This window comes from Aegilops tauschii, chromosome 4 (genome assembly GCF_002575655.3).
Source record: "Aegilops tauschii subsp. strangulata cultivar AL8/78 chromosome 4, Aet v6.0, whole genome shotgun sequence".
NCBI classification, from domain to species: domain Eukaryota; kingdom Viridiplantae; phylum Streptophyta; class Magnoliopsida; order Poales; family Poaceae; genus Aegilops; species Aegilops tauschii.
In genome coordinates this window covers 313,099,151-313,114,159 of record NC_053038.3, presented here as the reverse complement: position 1 = coordinate 313,114,159, position 15,009 = coordinate 313,099,151, and the positions used below count along the sequence as shown (strand labels likewise).

Here is a 15,009-nt window from a genome sequence, read left to right as displayed (position 1 = left end):
TGTGGTCATTAAGAAGTGAGGTCGGGGTCGAGTAGACTTGGCCTTCTTGAGTTCTTGCTCCTCCTTGAGAGCACCAATGTAGTTGTCGTCGAGGGACTTGTAGTTCTCGAGGAAGATAATCTTGGAGATGTCATTGTTCAATCCCGTCATGAAGTAGAACTTCATCCAAATGGGGTCATCCACACCGGCTCGTCGCAAGGCTTTCTTCATGTTCTTGAAGTACTCGTCAAGGGACTTGGGTCCTTGTATGGTGTTCTCCAATTAGCGTTGAAGATGTTCCATGTAGGTGGAATGCACAAATTCCCGCCTCATCGCATTCTTTATCGTGGTCCAAGTCATGGTGAAGCTTATCGAAGGTCTATGAAGCCACCATGTCGATGCGTAGTCATGGAAGGTACTTGTGGCGCACTTCACTTGATCTTCGGAAGGGACTTGATGTAGCTTGAGATAGTCGTCCATCTTGCTCTCCCACTCGAGATACTCCTCGGGGTCTTGAGTCCTACAGAAAGGAAGCTCGTTGCCGGTGTCGAGTTCATAGTAACTCATGGAAGTCGCGGACTTGCGCTTGGGGAGCTTCTCTTGAGCGTAGTCTTGGGATGCTTGTTGGCGAAGATGCCGCGTGTCCGTGGGCGAAGATGACTTGAAGTCGCTTGGCGAAGATGCCTTGAAGTCGCTTGGTGAAGATGCCAAGGTAGATGGTGAAGTCGTTGAGCGGTTGTTGGTGTTGAGAGCTCATGACCTTCACGTTCTCGTCGGTGATTGTGTCGATGCCGATGTGACCTTGCTGGAGATGGTGGTTCGGAAGGATGTGCACTTGAGCGTCTTCTCGAAGATGAGGAAGATCTCTTGTAGGACTTGATGAGGACTTTGATCTCCTCCATTTGAGCATCCATCTTGGCGTCCAAGTTGTTTTTCATGGCGCCAAACTCATCGTTGTTGTTCTAGACCGAAGGGGGTGTGCTTTGTCTATCCATCACAAGACTCGAGCAAAGGTGAGTAGGAAATGAGAGAACAAAACCAAAGTTACCTTTTTCGAAGATTGAGGATGTATCAAGTATCACTCAATGTAATGCTACAATACTAGAATTGGTACCGGGTTTGTTTCTCACACCTACAAAAGTAAGGGCTTATCGAGGAGCTTGATGAGGATGAGTGGCACAAAATTTCAAGCAAATATTAGTCAAGATATCAGTAATGTTGAAAAGGTTCACAAAATTGCAAGTAAGCAAATAGAGCAAACCCAAGAATATCACTAGGAACACACACACGGAAGATAGATGCATGGGATCCACACAAACCAAGGAGTGAGCTCAAAATGTGTAACCATGTAAAATGCTCTTGTTGTACGGATGCTAGAGAGACGCTAGCTCGATTTCTCAAATGGGCAAGATACACTTGTGCACCAACCTATGAGAGAAACGTGCCGTCTTCAATCCCAACTATGTTATCTATGTCGGCGTCCTGGGAACGGGGGTCCCCAGACTTGCCTGCCTGCGGCCCACGGCGTGGCTCCACAAGCAGGCCTGTACGGCCATCTTCACCAGCAAGCACTCAAGACCCTCGCGAGAGTCCAAGCCTCGCGAGGCGGACGACGCAAGACCTCCTCAGGGGCGGCCTCACCGGGTTGGCTCGCGAGGGGCGGAGAGATCAAGGCGGGGGGAACCTCGCGAGGTTCCCATGACGCAAGCCATGAAGACCAAGGCCAGGCGGGCGCCAGCGCGCACAGTGTCCTCGTTTCCTCTTTGGTGCTAAGGAGGCAAGCGCAGGCGAGGAGTACCGAGGCATCGAGCAAAGGTTTCCCTATCGGTGCAACAAGACCAAGACCAGCAGGACGGAGGTCACCGTGGAGCCGAAGACGGCGTCACCACCAGAGCCTTTGGCAGGCGAAGACCACCTTTAGTCAGGATAGCTTGTACTAGCTGTCCCCCTTTAAATTGGCCGTTGTGGCATCCCTTCCCGCTCAGTATTTGGGAAGAGGACCAGGGCCTCTATAAATAGGACTATCCACCACAGTAGGAAGGGAACCGAACTGAACAGATCGGGCAACTCATCTTGAGCAATCCTCACCCACACACATTCGCCAAGCATAAGAACACCTCTCCTCAGGAGGTTGTTCTTCCCTTGTACTGTTCATCCTCAGCCCAAGAGGCAATCCACCACCACCACACTGGAGTAGGGTATTACACCACATCGGTGACCCGAACCAGTATAAATCTTGTGTCCCTTGTGTTGTGAGTTCGTCGAGCTAGCCTTCGAGATCGCGGTGAGGGTGAGGGCATCATTAGGTAGTGGGAGATCTTCATGCGCACCCCAGTGTTCGAACCTCAAGGGTTTTGCCGGAACCCGAAATCCGACATTTGGCGCGCCAGGTAGGGGTGCGCCGGAGTTTTCCTTCCGCTGATCCGCGACCCATCGCATCCATGTCGGACGCCCGTCGAGCCCGCGGTGAGTGCAGGGCCGCCTGCGTCGCTCAGATGGCTCCTGTCGGCGGACCTCCCCATCGTTCTCCGTCGCCTGCCGCCAACGCCGCCACCGGCCCGGCGGGGAATGAGCAGCAAGCATCCTCGTTGCACCCCTCGGTGCGGCGGGACGGTCGCACCGCCATTCCATCGCTGACCCTGGCCGTCTCATCGTCCCACGCTCGTCGCGCTCCCATGGCCGCGCAGGCCATGCTGCTCATGGCGCACGAGCTCATGCGCTACCGCCCCATGGACAACCTCTACGAGGACTGGCTGGACCACATCACCGAGCTCGTCAGCGCCGCTAGGGGGCTCTCCTGTGCCGTCCCTGTCGCTGCCTCACCCTCCGCTAGCTGCGGGCAGCGTGGCTCATGGAGCGCCTCCGCCACCTCTGCCCCAAGACGGCATCCTGGCGCCAAGGCGCGCGGCCCCCCGGCGCGACCCACCGCGTCGGGCGCCCGCGCGAGAAGAAGGAAGCTGCCAAGAAGTTCCTCGGCCGCGAGAGAACGCTCCCGTGCTCCCCGCGTCACCACGACAAGACCGCGTGCTGCCTGCAGCGGCGGTGTGCGGACATCAAGGGCAAGCTCTGCATCATCGAAGGGCCCCGGTGACCACGGCAGGCTGCCGCGCCTTCACCCCCGAGCTGCGTAGCGTCGCCTGGCCGGGCAAGTTCAAGCCGGACCTGCCTCCTCGTTACCCCCGACCACACGGAGTTCTTGTAGCTCTACGAGCTGAGCATCGAGGTGGCCAACGGCGACGAAAAAGTCATGGCGAACTGGTTCCCCATGGCTCTCAAGGATGGTGCCCGCTCCTGGCTCCTAAACCTGCCTCCAGGCTCGATCTCCTCCTAGGACGAGATGCGCGACCGCTCCGTCGCCAACTTCCAGGGCACTCGCGACCGCCCTCCGACCGCGGGTGACCTGCGCCGCATCAAGCAGCAGCCAGGAGAGACCCTGCAGAAGTACATCCATCGCTTCAACAACGTTCGCCTCAAGATCCCCAAGGTGACAGACGAGGCCATCATCTCGGCGTTCTCTGATGGCGTCCACGACGTCAAGATGAAGGAAGAGCTCGCCATCCACGAGGAGCTATGCATGTCTCTGGAGCTGTTCAACCTGGCGACCAAGTGCGCAAGAGCTGAGGAAGGGCGCCTTTCCCTCCTCGAGCTCCCAGCTGCCGACCCGGGGGAGAAGAAAGCCAAGGCCAAGGACGTGAAGCGCAAGGGAGTGGCCGTACTCGCGGCGGAGCCGGACACGAAGCGCGGCCGGGACTAGCTCGAGTCGTCCAAGAGCAGCCGACCATTCTGCGCCTTCCACAACGTTCACAGTCACAACACCAACGATTGTCAAGAGCTCAGGGCCATTCGAGATGGATGCTTCGGTCAACGCCCCGAGCGCAATGACCGGGGCTATGGCCAAGGAGGGGGACATGGCGGAGGACGCTGGGACGACCGTGGCCCTCGCCAGGAGTGGCGTGATCGGCCTTGTGAGGACCGCTGGCAAGATCAGCCTCGCGAGGGCGCCTGGAGGGACCAGCCTCGCGAGGATCGCCCCCAGGGCAATGCCGGTCTCCCTCCGCTGCCGCCACCACCAAGAAGGAACGACGACCACCATCAGGACGAGGGGGCCCGGGGCTTCCAGGAGCCGTGTGCTATCGCCTGCATCTTGGGCGGAGCTCAAGCCCCAGCCTCTCAGCGTATCTTCAAGCAGTTTGCTCGTGAGGTGAACGCGGTCCTCCCCAAGCTTGAGGCCACGCGCCCGCTCAAGTGGTCCAAGTGCGCCATCACCTTCAGCTCGGCAGATCAGCTCAAGTGCGCGGCTACCGCTGGCGCCCTCCCGATGCTCTGCTCACCTGTCACCAGCAACGTGCAAGTCACCAAGACTCTCATCGACGGCGGCGCAGGGCTCAACGTCCTGTCCGTCGAGACGTTCGACAGCCTTCAAGTGCCCTACGATCAGCTTCAGCCTACCAAGCCCTTCTCAGGAGTAACCGACGGTTCCACCACCTTGATAGGGCAGGTCCGCCTCCCTATCACCTTCGGACAGCGCGACAACTACCGCACCGAGCTCATCGACTTCGACGTCGCCCACATCCGCTTGCCGTACAATGCCATCCTCGGGTATCCGGCCCTAGCCAAGTTCATGGCGGTGACCCACCACGGCTACAACGTCCTCAAGATGCCAGGAAGCGGCAGAATCATCACGGTCCCCTGCGAATAAAGAGGCGCGGTGTGCTCCCTCGAGCGCGCCTTCCAAGCCGCAGCAATCGAAGACCCCGACAATAAGGGCGAGTACCCTCCCGAGGCCATCCCCAAGAAGAAGAAGCAGCTACTCCACACAGGGCCTCAGGGGTGTGGCGCCTCAAGTGGTGCCACATCAGGATCAGCACCCGCGCCTGGAGCGCCTCCCTCCCTCACATAGGAAGGCGCGCCCGGCGCCCTCCTCGGGCAAGGCTCGGGGGCTCTCTTCTGGAGGGCCTCAGACCTCGCCAACATCAAGAGGGAGGCTCTCGGGCACCACTTGGAGGCATGCTTCGCGGCACGTTTCCCTCAGGAAGACACCGGGCGAGGAGCGCCCAGCGTTCAGGAGTTCATCGCCAAGACCACTTAGGAGCTGCAGGAAGCAACCGCTCACCTGGCGCGGCTCCCCATCCAGGCGAGGATGGTGGGTTGCGCGTCTGCGTCGACATCCCAGGGCTCAATAGGGCCGCATCTCAGGAGCTCTTCTGGCCTTCGCGCGTGGGACGTTGCGAGGGTCCACCTCACAGCTACGTTCTCATGCCATTCGGCCTGCCGAGCATGGCATCCGCCTTCCAGTGCAACCTGCGGAGCGTCCTGGCGGCTCAAGAGGCCAGGCATCACGCAGTCCTGGCGGAGATGGAGACGGTCCTCAAGGAACCGCCTGGACCCCCAGAGCCTCCTGAGGCTCAGGGCCCCGGTGGCTCCTAAGGAGCAACCCCTTCGCCACGCATCTTCAGCTACTCCAACATCGCTTCTACGACGAAACCAGGTGACATTTTCCAAGTTTATTTAGCTGGGAGCACCCTCAGGGCCGCATCATTCCCAGGCCGCATGGGTCTGTCCCTGCGGCATATATCCCTTTTTATGTCTTTAGCTTACCTTGCTGGGGGCGCCCCTCGGGCTGCATCATCCCCAAGCTGCTCGAGCCTGACCCATTGGCGTGTATCATTCCTGCATTTACCTAAGCTAGTTTGCTTTCCATGCGTAATCTATCTATGGTTATCATCTGCTTGATTATCACCCACCACGGGAGCCACGCGCCAATCTTCTTTCTTCAGGACCCTTCGCGTGAGAGGGTTAGGCACGGCGTCTGTGCTCGGGCCCGTCCCTGCAGCGTCGATAAATCCCACGGCTGAGCTCTGTCTGGCGGGCCAGCCCCGTTCACGTCACCTCCTAGGGTCGTTGGTGCTTGGCCTTCTCACGCGATAACCTCAGGAGATTCGTTCGGCGCAGGTTGTGTAACCACCTCGCAGGACCACCACAGCAAACAAGAATCAAGACCAGGCACAACCCGCCTTGAGGTAGGGCCTCGTGAGTCCCGCGCTGGCTCACGAGTGCCCAGACACACCTCGTCTAGCCCTGTCGTGCAAGCCACGTGTTAGGGCGGGGCTGTACACGCCCCAGGGGCTCTCCGCAGTAGGGAGTTCCCTCCCACGTACCAGGGGAAGCACCATGTTCCGCGCTGGCCGTCGACACTACCGAGGAGCGGCTATGCCCGTGCAAGTGCGGAAGTGTTATGCTCCGCGCTGGTGATAAACAACTGAGGGCGGCCCCACGGCCGTATCAACCTCAGGGAGCCCTTGAGCTCAGTGTCCGCCCTCATCGCAACACCTCCCCTCGGGAGAGTCGCGCGAGGGGGCTGGGCACGGGGGCTGCGCTCGGGTCACGCCCAAGCGTACGCCACCCAGGCAGGTCCCCCGGACCTGGTCATCGCGCGCCCCTCCCGAGCCGAGCCTCGGCGAGGACAAAGGTATGAAGGTCGTTTGAGCGTCAAGGGGGACTTCTGAGCATCGCGACTCAGGAGCCTAACTGGCCACGTAGCCCCTCACTCCTTGGTCTCGTCCTGGTGATCCGAACGACCCAACGGCGGCTGAGGTATGTGCGGGGTCAGGCCCTGTCGATGTAGAACACTAGACTAGCTCATGCATCTCCTTTCCATAAAGCTGTTTGCACGTCAAGGGGGACTCCTAGGCATCGCGACTCAGGAGCCTAACTGGTCACGTAGCCCCTCACTCCTTGGTCTCGTCCTGGTGATCCGGACGACCCAACGGCGGCTCAGGTATGCGCGAGGCCGGGCTCTGCCGACGTAGAATGAAAAGAAAATAGGAAGGAAATCGCAAAATCTCAAAGCAAATATTACAAGACATATTGTTCTCACACTACCAAACGCAAGTTTAAATGCCTCCACGAGGCATGGTGCATGTTGCAGTAGTTAAACAAGGAAGGAGCCGCAAGCCAATCATCCCTAGATACCGTCGTCGCCTGCAAGGGGTGCTCCTTTCTTGGTGGCGTCGCCTTCACCTGTACCACCGGTCGGGGCTGCAGGATCAATAGCACTGCCGGTCGAAGGCGCGGAACTTCTTCAGCAGGGCCTCCACCTGACCCTTCATGGCTGCGGCTGCGTGCGCAGTGCTTGTCGTCCACAGGCTCCAGCAGCTCGTCAAGGCGGGCGGCAGGATCACAAAGATGGAGGTGGCTGAAGACGCGCGTCAGCGCAGCTGAGGAGAGGACGCGAGCTTCCTCCTCTGCCATGGGTCCGATGCCGCTCACGACTTCCTCAAGCGCCTCGACCAAGTAGGGAAGCAGTTGGGCGGGGCCGTCCTCGTCGGTGGTCAGCGGCTTCTCCAAGCCCTTCTCGTAGAGTGCCTTCAGTGCCACGCGGGACCTCTCCTCGTGGAGCGCGAAGGCCGCGCGGTCCTCGGCCAGGACCTTCGCCTTGGCGCCAAGATAGGCCTTCTCCGCCTCCACCTTCTGCTCCAGCTCCTCCAGCCGGCTGCGTTCCGCGGCCTGCGCCTTTGCCAACTCTCCCAGCTCGGCGTCGCGACCCTTGAAGGCGTCCTCCTGGGCCTTCATCTTCTCCTCCTCCGCTTTGCGGCCACAAGCTTCTTCAGCATGCTCGTCGCGTAGGGTCTTCAGCTCGGCCTCCAGCACCTGGCACCGATCCCGGGCGGCTCCGGCATCCTTCAGCGCCACTTCGCGAGCAACCGTGGCTTGGGCGGCGGCCCGCTTCTCCTTCTCGGAGGTCGCCACGGCCTGGCTCAGCGTCGCTCGAACAGACACGTCAGAATGAAGCCAGCCAGAGACCAGCTCCAGGCGCCCGGCTACCAAGTGGTAGTCGGCGCCCTGGAGATCTTCTCGCAGCTGGGCCATCTCCAAAAGAACGTGCTCCAAGACATCAGAGGAGGCAAAAGGACCTAGAACCAGCGGTGCAGCAGGAGGAGGAAGAGGCGACGTTGTCACCATGGCCTGGGAGACCGGGGGCTCCTGAGCTTTGGGGACCTCAACAGCCGTGCTGGACATCAGCGCCTCCGGAGCCAGTGGGGCCATGGGGGCTGACTCATCACGAGGATGATCCTCCAGGCCTCGCGAGGACGACCAAGCCGGGGAGGTGCGAGCGTCGTCGCTACCCTTCTCCACGGAGGGAGGTGCGGCTGCCGCAGGTGGTTCGGTCCCGGACGGAGTCGCTGTATCCTCCTTCATCTTCTTCGCTGAAGGCGGCGGCCTAACCACTCAACGGTGAGCGTCAAGAATCAGCAGCACAAGAAAGAACAAGGCGGAGCACGAACACTTACTGGTCCACAGCGGTGTAATCCACCCTCCGCTTGATGAGCTTGAAGCCTGAGAGCCTTGCAGCCTGAGGCGCGGGCACGCAGGCTCCAGGAGCAGAAGAAGGGACAGCGGAGGGCCGGAAGCAGCCCCAGGCGGCGTCAGAGCGGGAGCAGCATCTCGGGAGACCAATGCCGACCTGCCCCTCGACAGGATCACGGGCGGCTCCTCCTTCTCCCAGCGGACGTCAACCTCGTCGTCGCCTAGCAGGGTGCGGAGGATGTCGGTCTTGCTCAAGGGGGAGGTCTCCCCCATCCCCTCAGGGGTCACCTCCGAGTCGTGCTCCTCGCCTTCCTCCTCCCCCCTCCCTGCGGGAATCGCCTAAAGACACGTCCACCGGCGCTGTCGCCTCTGCGACCACAAGGGGCGCCGGCGGCACCAGGGCGTGCTTGTCGAAGGTGGGCATGGCGGCCACAACCTGCGCCCCGTCCTTGCGATGGAACAAGGGAACGATGGCGCTCGGCGGATACTCCTAGTCGTCCCCGACCAAGAGGCGGAGAGCCATGGCCAACTCCTCATCAGCCAAGGCCACCGGACTCAGGCGAAGCTTGTCTTCTTCGCCCCCAAGCGTCCACAGGAGACGTGAGCGCGCCTGGAGCGGAGCCACCCGCTACATCAGGAACTCCCTCAGGAGCACGGCCCTCGTCAGCTTCGCTGCCTTCGCGTTGCCCGGCTTCAGGTCGGCGTTCATCTTCTCTAGCACCAATGTCGCCCGGTCGTCAGTAAGCTATGCGCGGGACCACCCCACGTCAGACTGGGGCATCTCCGTCGGCAACCTTAACCGGGGGTGGACACACTTGGCATCCATCATGATCCACTTGCTCCTGAAGCCATCGGCCTTCTTCCCGGCCTTCGAGATTGCGTTGGCCTTGCCGGCCGCGATGAAATTGGCACACCCTGAGGTATGGCCATCGTTGATTCGGAGGAAGAAGAAGTGGCGCAGCAGAGCCACGAACGGCATCACCCCAACATACGCCTCACAGTAGAAGGCGAAGATCGACAAGAGAAGAATGGAGTTGGGATGGAGAAGAAGGGCCTGCAACCGGTAATGGTGGAGGACGGCGTAGAAGAAGTTGGAGAAGGGGGGGAACTAGGCCCGTGACGACGGTGCTAATGAAGAAGGGGTAGAAAGTGCTCCCCTGAGCTTCCGGCATGACGGAGCCAGCCCGGAGCTCGGTCTCCCCCCTTTTCGTTGCTCTCCCCTGCCGTCAGCAGGCGCGTGGCGGCGAGATTCTTCTTTGAGACATTGGACGCGTCGAGAGCCGGCTCGTACCAAGCAGGCGGCGCAGCAACCTTGACCTTGTGGGGCGCCATTGGTCATTGAAAGGAAGGGGATTGAGGCAGATCTGGAGGTTTCAGAGGCAAGGATCGAGAAAGGGGATCTGAAGCAAGACGAAGGAAGGCAATGAAGGCAAATGTTGCCCGCGCCAGTCTTTTGTCAGTCGGGCAGTTGCCGAGGCAGCATGGGGAAGCGGAGACGCCCACGTCCAATCAATCGCCACGCGTCGACTAAGGCCGGAGGCTGTTGGGGCCCACGGTGCTCTGCACTTGCCCTTTGGCTTCGCCTCGAAGCCAAGTCCGAGCGCGCCTTGGGCCCGGGGGCTACTGTCGGCGTCCTGGGAATGGGGGTCCCTAGACTTGCCTGCCTGCGGCCCACGGCGTGGCTCCACAAGCGGGCCCATACGGCCCATCTTCACCAGCAAGCACTCAAGACCCTCGTGAGGGGCCAAGCCTCGCGAGGCGGATGACGCAAGACCTCCTCAGGGGCGGCCTCGCCAGGTTGGCTCGCGAGGGGCGGAGAGATCAAGGCGGGGGGAACCTCGCGAGGTTCCCATGACGCAAGCTATGACGACCAAGGCCAGACGGGCGCCAGCGCGCACAGTGTCCTCGTTTCCTCTTTGGTGCTAAGGAGGTAAGCGCAGGCGAGGAGTACTGAGGCATCAGGCAAAGGTTTACTTATCGGTGCAACAAGACCAAGACCAGCAGGACGGAGGTCACCGTGGAGCCCAAGACGGCGTCACCACCAGAGCCTTTAGCAGGCGAAGACCACCTTTAGTCAGGATAGCTTGTACTAGTTGTCCCCCTTTAAATTGGCCATTGTGGCATCCCTTCCCTCTCAATATTTGGGAAGAGGACCAGCGCCTCTATAAATAGGACTAGCCACCACAGTAGGAAGAGAACCGAACTGAACAGATCGGGCAACTCATCTTGAGAAATCCTCACCCACACACATTCGCCAAGCACAAGAACACCTCTCCTCAGGAGACTGTTCTTCCCTTGTACTATTCATCCTCAGCCCAAGAGGCAATCCACCACCACCACACTAGAGTAGGGTATTACACCACATCGGTGGCCCGAACTAGTATAAATGTTGTGTCCCTTGTGTTGTGGGTTCGTCAAGCTAGCCTTCGAGATCGCGGTGAGGGTGAGGGCATGATTAGGTAGGGGGAGATCTTCGTGCGCACCCCAGTGTTCGAAACTCAAGGGTTTTGCCGGAACCCGAAATCCGATAATGTATGTGCTGACAAAGATGATGTAGGGATGCAAAATGGCTTAATGCTATTTCTTACAAGCTCTTTGTTTCTCCTCTTTTGCTTAAAAGCTTGCCTTTCTTTCTCTTTTTTTGACTATGCTTGATGCTTGAGCCAAGTATGTAAGATATGCATAGGAGAGACTTAGGGCACAATTAATATAGCAAGATCACTACGGTGCACAGTATAGCATCGCCCGCAATTCTCAACTTTCTAGTCTCGATGGGTAAGTGGCGCAAAATAGGCTAGGGGTTAACATAGCAATGGCAAGAATGAATGTACAATGATGGGATACCATAATACCAAGATGATATAGAGGTTACCATTCTTACTTACGGTTAGCGGTTTCAAAGGTGAAGATTGTTGGCGATGACGACTCCGGGGCGATGATGAATGGCGGTGATGTCGATGTCACACGTTCCTAAGTAGCCAAAACAACTTAGGAAACGGAAACCACAACTCAAAATCGATCAAATGCGGAAGGTGGATGTTTTTGTGGTGAAATTTTTTATTGACGCAAATGGTGGTGGTAATGATATATGTGGATGCGGGATGTCAAGAGCTTCCAAACGAGCTAAAGAACGCGAAAAACGGCCTTCGGATATGGAAGATATGGCCAAAACAAGAAATCAGCCGAAGTAGTTTTTGAACTAGCGGACAGTCCGGAACTGGGTAGCGAACAGTCCAGTATGCATCCGAAAACCTTCTGATTCGGGCAGACAGTCCAGTATTGGGGAGCGGACAGTCCGGTCCAAGTGCGATTTTGGTCCTGATGCGAGCGGACAGTCTGGTCCTCGGTGCAGACAGTCCGGTGCGGGCTGGGAAAGCACGAACTTGAAATTTTTGAGCGGAAATTGATGGAGAAGATGTCAAATTCGGCGGATTTCGTGGTGGGAAGGGTGGGAATGGTTTGGGAGGGGCTAGATCCACTTGCCAAACAACAAATCCATGGACCAAAACAACAAAATCTCACAAGATCTAACAAATTGCAAGAAAAAAATTGGGCTATTTTTTGTGGGGATTTTCAAATTGGGACCAAAAAGCAACGAAATTAGCCTAGCAAATGGGGGGGTAGGGACTCCAAGATGTGAATCAACCTTGCTCATGATACCAAGATGTTGTAGGGTGAAACCCTAGGGGAGGATATTTTCACACTTGGAGGGGGAAAAGATCAAGAACACAAGAGAGGAAACACTCAAACAAACCACAATCACACATCCACTAGAGTAGCATATAAGAGATCTACAAGCATACAAAATCAATCCAAGGAAAACAGCAGTAAGGTAATTTCTTCCCACTCCTAAGGGAGGTGAGGTCTTGATGATCCTATGATGGGAATCATTCTCCAATAGGAGGGCTTGATCTCCAAGACGAGGCCTTGATCTCCAAGAGGAGGAATATGAGCAAAGCTCTCTCTTTGTCTATCAAAATACTTTGCTAACTCTAGAAACTAAGAGGAGAACGAAATATATAGTCTAGGGGCAAAAGGGTATGGGCCTTGATGGTTACACGAGCTTTTTAGGCCAATTTGTAGTGAAACTGGGCCTACCAGACAGTCCGGTGGTAAGGACCGGATAGTGCGGTGAGGACAGATGCATTTTCGGGTGCCACTGGACTGTCCGGTAGTGCAATTTCTGTGCGACCGGATTGTCTGATGTGGGGACCGGACTGTCTGGTAGTGCAATTTTTGCACGCTTCCTTTTCTTCATCTTGACACTTCCGGTCAGCTCTTGGGTCTTGGGGTCCTTCTCTTAGGCCTTGGGGGTACTCCTTAACCTCTTGTCGGAGTTCGTCCTCGTACCTAATGACACATAGCATATTTCGGTGAGGTAGCAACCAAGTTCCATTCATCTCCATATCTATCTCGAGTAGGAGTGAGTTCACCTCGGTTTCAATGGCGCATGCTCGAGCTCTTGTCATAGGTCCACGTGGTGCTTGATGCATTGGTGTAGAGTCCATGGGGATGATGGAAGGATGCTCTGCATCAGTAGTGGTATCCAGGGTAATGATCATTTTGCCTGAAATCCCACTCGGAAGAATATCGAGTCCATGAAGTAGATGAACCAACATAGTCAACGAATCCTCACAATCACAACGTAACCGGAACTATCAAGATGAAGCAACACTGTAAAGAAGCAAACAACATGGTAAACAACCATCACATAAACATGGCATGATGCACAATCAATCATGATGCATGCTTGGTTTAATGATTCATGGCATGGTAAAGTGCAACAAACAATACTACAAATTAAGTGGAGCTCAATATGCAACGAGTTGCATATTGAAGAAACACCACATAAATTATTTAGTTCACTCTTGTTAAGCTACCCATCAATATTAAATGTTGTTAAGCATGTCAAGAGGTGAAGCATAAGTAAACTACACATTTAGGCATTTTAAATGAGGCCAGAAACAACAAACAACCATTCTGGAAAATCCTCATGTGCACATTTTGAATTTGGTACAGTTCTGACCTATACACAATTTTAGAGTTGTTAAACATGCAAAGTAATGCCACCATGTTAATCTATGCATTTTCCTACACCATTTACATATAAAGAACATTTAATTTGGAGCTACGGTTAAATAGTTATGAATTAAACCATTTTAGCATATTATTGATGCAAATTAATGCAAAAAGCAATTTTAACATTTTAAACATGGATGAAAGTTGGATATTATGAATCTAGATGAAATTCTAAGCATTTTTCATGTTTAAATCATTTTAATCCGATACACCATTTGTGAGTTATTAAATGCATGACCTAGAGGGACTTTTCTGTAAATCTGTTTTCACTGAAAATTAGACAAATTCGCAGCGCATAGGAAAAACAAATATGGGCCAAAACTGCGCTGAACTGGGCTAACAGAGAGGGGCCGGAGCTCACCAAGCTGGGCCTTGGCATTGGAACTGGGCCGGATGGTTGGGAGGCGCAGCTGGGCCTGGCAGCAGGACGCAGCCCACGAAGGCTGGGGCATGGTCAACGCAGCGAGCAGCGCTTGATGCGGAAGCAGAGGAGGCCGGAGATGGCGCGAAGACCGGCGAGGGTCGGTGCGGAGGCGGGACTAGCGTGGAGGAGGAGGCGGGGAACAGATGGATCCGGCCTGCGGCTCGCCGGATCCGGGCGACGACGCGACGGACGGAGCTCGAGGCTGCGCCGCACACCGGGTGGCTATGGTGGGGTTCGGTTCCTGCATGGGAGACAGAGAGCGAGTTGAGGGAGAGGGAGGACGAGGGGAAAGAGAGAGAAGCGCGGCGAGGGGCTGGCCTGGTGGAGCCTGCTGCTGCTCCAGCGAGCAGCTCTAGCGAGGTCGCCGGTGGGTGGCGGCACGCGGGGTCGAGGCGCCCAGGGCCCCCTGCTGGTCCAGATCCAACGGGCCGAGGGGGCTAAGGACGGGCGGCTCTGGTGCCCTGCGGTTGCGGGATTTGGGCCCCGGATTGGCTTCGGCGGGCTGCGGCGAAGGGGGAGTGGAGGGGGCGACACGGAGGCCTGGGAGTGGCCAGGGGCTCCGGCTGGTGGCGGCTCGCCGGTGGGGAGTCGCCAAATGGCAAGGAGGGAGCTGGGTGGCGCTCAAAATGAGGCTGGCGGTGGCGGCTGTAGGTGGGAGGAGGGTTTGGTTAGGTTTAGGGACTAGGACGCCCAAAAATGGACTAGGGGTGACCATATATATATATATATATATATATATATATATATATATATATATATATATAGCAGATTTTGCTAGGGTTTGGGTCTAGGGGGTGTTTCGGAGCCTCCGATGATGATCAGACGGATCTGATCGAGAGGGGGGTTAGGTGGGTTAGTGGGCTGGTTGTGGTTGTGAAGGCCTTGGGCTTAGAGAGAGATGAGAAGAGAGGCTCGGCAGTAGGTTTTCGAATAACGAAAACGTCCGACGTTAGACCGACTATATTATCGCTATATGTTTAATGGTTGGGCTATCAAGCGGACTCCGAATGCGACAAAATTTGGCAGGCAGTCTACCTACACTATACTGAGACCGCTCGCCAACTTTCAGCCCATTCCGAGAACATTTTAAACCCATTTGTAAAATAATATTTCGGAGGTGCCACGGCGCGTGCGACTGTGTCAGGACTCAGAACGGATAAGAGAGAGAACTGGAAGATCCGGGGGATGCAAGTTTTGAAAAACATATGGATGAAATGCAC

The 15,009-nt window shown here is 56.5% G+C and overlaps 1 long non-coding RNA gene across 2 annotated transcripts; it reads right to left on the bottom strand.

Annotated features, from left to right (window-relative positions):
• Positions 1-12,026: 12,026 nt before the first annotated feature.
• On the bottom strand, positions 12,027-14,487 carry LOC120962981 (uncharacterized). Of its 2 annotated transcripts, XR_012182053.1 has the most exons (3): positions 14,108-14,487; positions 13,727-14,030; positions 12,027-12,960 (listed from the first exon to the last, which is right to left on the bottom strand). It is a non-coding gene; the product is annotated as an uncharacterized lncRNA (long non-coding RNA). The 2 variants fall into 2 exon arrangements; XR_005754442.3 differs by having other exon boundaries at positions 13,727-14,487.
• Positions 14,488-15,009: the final 522 nt, after the last annotated feature.